We start from the raw sequence: 6175 nt of genomic DNA on the forward strand, positions 1-6175 counted from the left end.
TCCATATTCATTAAATATAGATTCTTTCTCTCTTCTTCTCTAAATCTTTATATTTTATATGTGATTAAAATTATTCTTTATGTTTATATAGTAGATATTGAACCCCTTTCAATTTCTTTGTATGTTTATTTATTCATATTCTAAACACAATAATCTTGACGTCGTCATTGTTGTCACCTTATAGAATATAATAACTAAGAGTTTGAGCCAATGAAAAATAAAAGTATAAAACTAAAACTTAAGTTAAAACTTTATATACCAAAGAATATAATTACTTTTTTTTAACTTACTATCACATTATCGTTTAATCTGTTATAAAAAACTGTAAATAATTATAAAATTGATAACTCGATAAAATAATCTAAATTGTTATCTAAATCATTAGTAAAAGAATAAATTATTATATTTATTCAAGAGATATTATAAAGAAATGAAATTTGTTGTTATGAAAAGTTTTTATTAAAGAAAGCAGTGTTTATTGATTTTTTTAAAGACTTAAATGAAAAATATTGACTTAGACTCGCACGTGGAATGCCTATACATGAAATGCTATGCATGTTCTTGATGACTTATACACATGAAGTGAAAAATTGAATGATATAAGATATCTTTCAACATTTAAGGGATACGGTTTATAAACATTTTTATAGTGTTTAATTTAAAAAGTCATTTTCATAGTGTTTAAGTCATTTTAAGCTTGCAAGAGACATTATTAAATCCTATTTAAATTAGGAAAAATGGTCAAAAATGTCCTTCGTTTGTAGTTTGGTCTAAAAATGCTTTTGCCGTCAATACTTTGGTCCAAAATTACCCTTATTGTTATTTGATGGGTCAAAAATGCTCATCTTCTAAATAAATATATTATTTATTTTCTTTTTAACACATTCTTTTTTCTAATAATATTTTTTTAAATTAGGAAATGTGTATCTTACTTCAATTTCAGAAAAAAATAAAAAATGAAATTATTTCTTAATTTTTTATAATTATTTCTATCGTTATATAAATACAAATTAATGATGGATATATTATGATATTTTATGCATGACATATATTATATGCCGAAAGGATACATGAAATGATTCTATTTTAATTGATAAAATGAGATTAAGAAGAAAAAAATATTTCCTACATTTTTATTTGTTAAAGTGATTTTAAAAGAAAGAAAATAAGAACATGGTTCTTTAATAATATTTTAATTAGGAAGACGATATGTGTTAAAAAGGAAAAAATAATATATTTATTCAGAAAAGGGCATTTTGACCCATTTAGTAACTATAATGGCATTTCTGAGCCAAAGTTTTGACTGCAAAGACATTTTAAAACCAAAGTATTAACAGTAAGAGATACGGTTTATAAACATTTTTATAGTGTTTAATTTAAAAATTCATTTTCATAGTGTTTAATTTAAAAAGTCATTTTAAGCTTGCAAGAGACATTATTAAATCATAGTTAAATCATATTAATGGTGTCAGCGTCATAAGCCAGGTAATGAATGATGTTTATCCTTCTTTAAGGTAAGTAACAATTTAGTTTACTATAATTCTTTTTTTAGTGTTACTTATTATATTTATTTAAGCCATGTGATTTTTAAAAAAAAATTAGTATTACTTACTTAAGTTAAATTTAGGATTACATTGGAGCACTTGATGACACATGTTATAGCTAGATTGTTGCAAGGTCAATAAATATCTTATATTAGATGTAAATGTTATCTCACTCAAAATATTTTTGTAGTTGTATATTTTAAATGCATGATATCGAAATAGTATTGATTTATTTTAGTGCTTGAAATTTGTAGAAGAGACCAAAAAATAAATTTGATCTTTTTAAAAACACATAACAATAGATTTTGCATGATATAATGTAGAAGGTTTGAACGTTGGAGAGACTTTAGAATATTCAATAATCAGTGAATTAGAATAGTAGAAGAGGAATAAAAAAAGTAAATATAAGAATAATATTGTTGGTTCATGATAATTGTCGGAATATAAATGAGCTAGGCAACAAAATAGATAGCCACGTAAGAAACTAGAAAAGATACTTTTTTTATAAGGTAACTAGAAAAGATACTACAATCAACTAAACACAATTCAATTTTTCAATTATTACAATGATCTCTCAACATTAAATGAGGTAAAAATTTATTATATTTTCTATTCAAAAAATATTTTCAAATTTATGATATTGAAATTGGAGTCTCAAGCAATTGCTTTAGTGGCTTTATGATCGAGACGACCTCGTGTGAACGATGCATTTCAAAAAACTGAGAATGAGACATATATTCCATTGATTTTTTCGATGGAGGCACAACTTCAAAAGCTAATTGATATTAGAAAAAAATATAGGAGAACAAAGTGAGACTTATTAGATGGGGTTTTGTGATGATATGGTTGCTAATGATATTTGGAATGCTTGATGTTTATATTACTTGAATACTTCCACTTTTTGTATTAGTGAGGAAACTCAAGTTTCTAGTATGATAACTGGACAAAATAAGGGGTTTATACTTTATAGAAGAAGGGCAAAGATCATATGAGGAACTGGAAGTAAAAAACTTTATAGTTGACAACCAATGAGAAGTACAAAAACTACAAGAAATGCTATCAAAAGAGATGGTTAATCACATTACTCAAAACATTACTCATATTCTAACTAATGATGATAATGATAAAGCATGTTGGATGGACAATAACACTGGGAGTTTTAATGTCAAACTTGTTTATGAGGTATAAAGAAAAATAAGGAGAAGTCTCAGATCTATAATTTTATATGGTAGAAAGGAATGCCTATAAAGATAGGATTTTTCCTATAGAAGGTGATAAAGAGGAGAATTCCAATCGATGACAACTTAGTTAGCATGAGGATTCACAATGCTTCAAGATGTTGGTGTTGTGACCAATATTTACAGGAGACTATGTCTCACCTTTTTCAAACATCTCCTATAACTTCAAAACTATGGAGACATTTTACTATTTCTGTAGGTATAAATATAGAAGGATTGCAACTGTAACAAGCAATAACAGAATGGTGAATCGTTGTTCAATAAAATTACAAATCATATTCAAAGCAATGTCGTCAATTATGATATGGGGAATAATGAAAAAGATGAAATGCCAGAAGACTTGGAAAAAAGTGATATTAAGCAGAATTTTATGTTAAGTACAACACACAGTTCATCACCTGATAAGGATACTATTCCATAGATGATAATGTTACAATTCTTGAGCAAATAAAAATCAAAACTACACAATTGTGTGGTGAGATAGATGTTGCCCGCAAGAGGTAAATTAAAGTGTAACACTGATGGAGTCAGCCAAGGAAATAATGGACTTAGCTCATATGAGTTTTGCATCAGAGATGACACATGAGACTTAGTATACGACCAAGCAGGACAGATAGACGAGACAATAACTATAGAAGCTAAAGCTATGACAGTTTATGAAGCCCTAAAATTCGTATCCACACACAACATGTAGGGTGTCACATTGAAAACAGACTCCCTAATTCTAAAGAATATCTTATGTGATGTTTGGAATTTCCCATGGAAGTTAGTTGAAAGAGTGGAGATTATAAAAGGCATCATAACAAGGCTAGACATTCAGATACAACATATCTTCAGGGAAAGAAATTCAGTCACGAACTTTCTGTCTAATCTAGCAAAAAGCAATCAATGGGAGTTCCATAATTTTCAACAATTTTCTATTTTGGGAAAGAAACTACTCAATATTGATGAAGCCTAAATTTCAGCAATTAGAATGAAAACTAAAAAGATTTAGCAAATTGAATGAGTCACATGTTTAAATCAAGTCAAAATTCTAATTAGCTTATTCCGTAGATATGCATTCATAGTGTAACTACAAACAGGGAAAGCAATACTATTTATTGAAGAAAAATAAACAACTCAAAAAAGAATTATACATCATACAACATACAATTCTGGAACAACTGGTTCCTGAAGATATCACATAGCATAAATAGAATTCTAAGGACAAAAATAAAAAGGAAAGGAAAACATTGGACAGTGAAAAACAACAAGTGTAACACCTCAGACCTTACAAACCTGGACAACAGACATTTTGGTGAACCACAGAAGGGTTTACGGACCGTGAGAGGAACCACGGTACATCGACCTGCTCGTGGTTCACACCCAGCTGAACTTGGTGGACCACAGAGCCATTCACAGGCCGTGGACCACCACACGAGCCATGGAAAGGCTCGTGGAAGCAAGGCCGAACAAACCAAGCTCAATCACCAAACCACGGATCCCACCATGGGTCGTGGTCTCGATGACGGGCCGTGGATGGGTCCGTCGTCTTGAGCTAGTAGACCCCAGCCCCAAGTGAAGAACCACGGTGACTTTCACGGTCTGTGAAGTGGACCGTAAGGGGGCCTTCCAGAATCAATAGATCTTGGCCAAGAACCACGACCCACTTGACGGGCCGTGGTCCCAACGACGGACCGTTAGTGGTTCCATGGTCGGCCCTCGTCAGGTTTTAAGTAGGGTCATTTTGACATTTTCCCCTATGCATTGGGCATTTACACTACGTCGATTTACACCTAAACTACGTTGTTTTACTCAATTTAAGCCAACTATTCTAGTCAGAACCTACCCTAAACGATTATTCACCAAAATTCATCGAACCTAGTGCAAAAAGAGAAGAAGGAGTTGATCAACCCCTCAAGAACAAGCAAGAGATTTTCCTCAGTTCAGCCTCGAAATCCAAAGGATTTCTCCCTAAAATTCGTCACAAGGTATGTGAGATTTCACTAGTGGGTTCCTTTCATCCACTAGGTCCCTAGAATTCAATCAGATTTTTTATTCTCTATATCTTGTTTAGACGTAGGGTTTCTAAAACCTTGGAAAATTGTTATGAGATAGTTGTTTAGTATTCTTAATCAAATTATCATGTTTTTGTGGAAGCGTTGCTTAGTTCATTGCATGAAACTCAGAACCCTAGTTGTGCTGATTCTCCTAATTCATGAATTACACTTCCTAGGTGATACGCTCAAATTACACCTCCTTTCAGAAGCATAAGCGATCGTTATCAAGTAAAGAACCCAACTTGTAGGTTGGGGTCGATCCCACGAGGAAAATGGTTCAGACTTTACTTTTAACCAACAATTATATTCAATTAGTCAAATTATTTCCAGAAACAGGTAATAAAAGAGGGGTTGTGCTTGTGTGAAACAAATAGTAAGAACTTAATAAGTAATCAATAATCAAACTCAACTTTGGTTGTTATCAAGATAAGAGAAATAACTAGGGTATACGTGTTCCCCACAATCTCATAATGCAGCAATCCTAGTAATAACAATCCTTTTCTAGTGTATTACAGGCAAAGTGATAAGTTAGGTATCTCTAAATCCTTGGTCCGACATCTAGAGAATTTCACCCCGCACCTTGGTCCGGCTACGTGTGTATAATTTACTAACCCTTACCTTTACCTCATATTAAACATCATAATCGATGTTTGGCTTAGTTATTACTTCGCACCAATCGACACTAGCCTATTAGATAGTATCACACTAAATCTATGTTGATAATTCTTTTCTTGTTAATTACCTCCTTGGTCCGGCAAGTAGTAACAAGACAAGTTCTAACGTTGGTTACCGTTAAAAAGACATCTAAACGAAAGAATTATCAATGCATGCAAAATACTAGTCAAGAATTGTTTATTTACTATTCATACTTTGTTAATCGATCATGGTTCCCACAACCCTAGTTGTGGATTTAGTTACTCATATTGACAAGAACACAATTCATAATTGTAGATGAAAAAATCATGAACATACGTAGAGAAAATAATAAACGCAGAAATTTTACTTGAATTGCAAAGCCAAAATCTTCAAAACGAACTTGGGAAATCAATAATTGCTAGAGTTGCAAATTAATCTCCAAGGTTACAAAGCAAAAAATAGAATAATAATGTCTAACCCCCAAAAACGAGGTTTACATGTCCTATTTATAGAAAACAAATCCTAAATAAAAAAGGAAACAAATTAAGGAAAGTTTTGTTCAGGTACGCATCTTCAATCCACGTGACCGACTTACGGACCGTCGATGGATCTACGGTCCGTAAGTCCCTTCCGTCACTCCGAGACTTAGAAAATATTTCAGCTTCCAAAAATCAACTTCTCTGACGGACCAGCAGTACGGACCATAGATCGACCTAAG

This window comes from Solanum verrucosum, unplaced genomic scaffold (assembly GCF_900185275.1).
Source record: "Solanum verrucosum unplaced genomic scaffold, falcon-dt-bn FXZP01000007.1, whole genome shotgun sequence".
Classification (NCBI taxonomy): Eukaryota; Viridiplantae; Streptophyta; class Magnoliopsida; order Solanales; family Solanaceae; genus Solanum; species Solanum verrucosum.